The sequence below is a fragment of the Chamaea fasciata genome, unplaced genomic scaffold (genome assembly GCF_029207755.1).
Source record: "Chamaea fasciata isolate MVZ Bird 193981 ecotype frontalis unplaced genomic scaffold, bChaFas1.0.hap1 SCAF_2, whole genome shotgun sequence".
Lineage (NCBI taxonomy): Eukaryota > Metazoa > Chordata > Aves > Passeriformes > Sylviidae > Chamaea > Chamaea fasciata.
Genome location: NW_027094087.1, coordinates 11789450 through 11791312, shown reverse-complemented (window position 1 = coordinate 11791312; position 1863 = coordinate 11789450).

Sequence of the window (1863 nt, the reverse complement as noted above, 5' to 3'; positions counted from 1 at the left end):
CTCCGCTGCTGCCCTCCGCACCTCCCCGCATCCCGCCACCGTGCCTTTATCTGCTTCCCCCGAGGAGGGACCGCCCCCGCACCGCCCCCAGCCCCAGCGACAGCGCCTGCCCCAGCCCCTGCCCCAAGCCCTGTTCCAGCCCCTGATCCAGCCCCTGTCCCTCCTGTCCCAGTCCCAGCCTTTCCTGTCCCAGCCCCTTCAGGTGGCCGGTGAGCGGTCGCTTCCCGCTCCTGGTTGGAGGCTGCGGGGCGGCGGGTCCCTCCCAGCCTCTCTGCCGGGTCGTTTAGGGTTAGTCACTGTCCCAGTGGCTTCTGAGTGTGATCCAAACCCAGGTCTGTCAGGGTTTCTTACTTCTAAAGGGCTTTGTAGACCTTCTTGGTCCGTGTTTTCCCTAAGAAGAATAGAAATGTCCTGTTGCCAGCTTGAAAATGTGGGAATATGCATATACAGATATATACCTGGAAAGCACATATACACGCTAGGCTATAAGTATATATTCTGGAAAGCCCCCTTTTCTCATTGCCTCAAAAGATACTGTAGTTAAATCCACACGGCTGTCACTCTGAAAACGCACTGGTAATTCTCTGGATCTCTTCAAAGGACCACTTTCAAGACTTGTTTGTTTGTCAGAGTCATGATGAGGTTTTATCTACAAAGACAGTTCATACATTTCTGTGATTACTTGGGTACTTTGTGTACTATGCTTTTAAATAGGATAGATCACTGCAGATGTGTTTAAGGGGCATCTTGTATGCAAATTACTGGATGGTTTGCCATTTAATTTCATCTTTCTCAGAACTCAAAGATCATATACGGCATATTGTTTAGTCATTTTCCCTTTGGATATTTATAGCCGGGTTTAGAAGTCAATACGTTTCAGATTATTATGGATTTTAAAACATTTGACGGATTCCTAGCTGCCTTAAAGCTACCTGGGATCAGTTTTTTTACTTAAAAAACACCCCAAACCCTTGAGGTTCATAAGTAGCATTGGAAAATTATTTCAAACACTGTTGTGTTTTGCTACCAGCTATTTCAATTTAGTAGCAGAGTTATTTGTTTGTTTGGCTGACAGTTTTTTTCCAAGTGAATTTATTCTTGCAGGCAATAGCTAATTTTTCTCTGCACCTATAGGTAAGTTGAGCTGTGAACATACTGAACAATACATTCTGAAATGGAGAAGTTACCTTGAATCTCCATGGCATCTGAGATTCAACCTTTCCTTCATGTAAAGCTGATGGTATGCAGAAAGAGAAGAGCACAATCCACACCTAGGATGAATACAATGAGAATTTTAAAACATTTTTGATAATCCATATGTTTTTAACCTTCTGCTATGTTGCTAATATGAGGGAGTTCAAGTTTCTTCAAATAATCGTGGATCTCAGATGCCCATCCAAAGGAGGTTTGGAAAACTTAGAAAGGTGTTACTAGTTTTCTGGAGTGTGTAGTCTCCTACTGTCTCAGAAATGAGGTATGGATAATGAGGGACAAACTCCTCTAAATTGATGGGAATCATATGTTGAATACCACCCATAGATACCGAAAAGGTCTTCTGTCTTTTTCTTACACCTTTGCAAATTTTCTTAGCTTGCCAGCCCCTAAAGTAATTTTGAAGTGCAGCAGTTTTATATTTGCACAGCTAAAGAAAGGCTTCAGGCATCCACACCACCTCTTATCCAATGAAAATAACTGGATGCAAGGGAAACAACAAATTCTGTCTTTAGTAAATTATACATCACCTTTCTGACATGCTGTGTGCTGGTTTATTAGCCAAAATTGTACACACAGTGACAACATTGTGAAGTGACTGGGCAACCTAGAATTTTAGCAAATACAGTAATTATGTTCTAACTCTGAAGC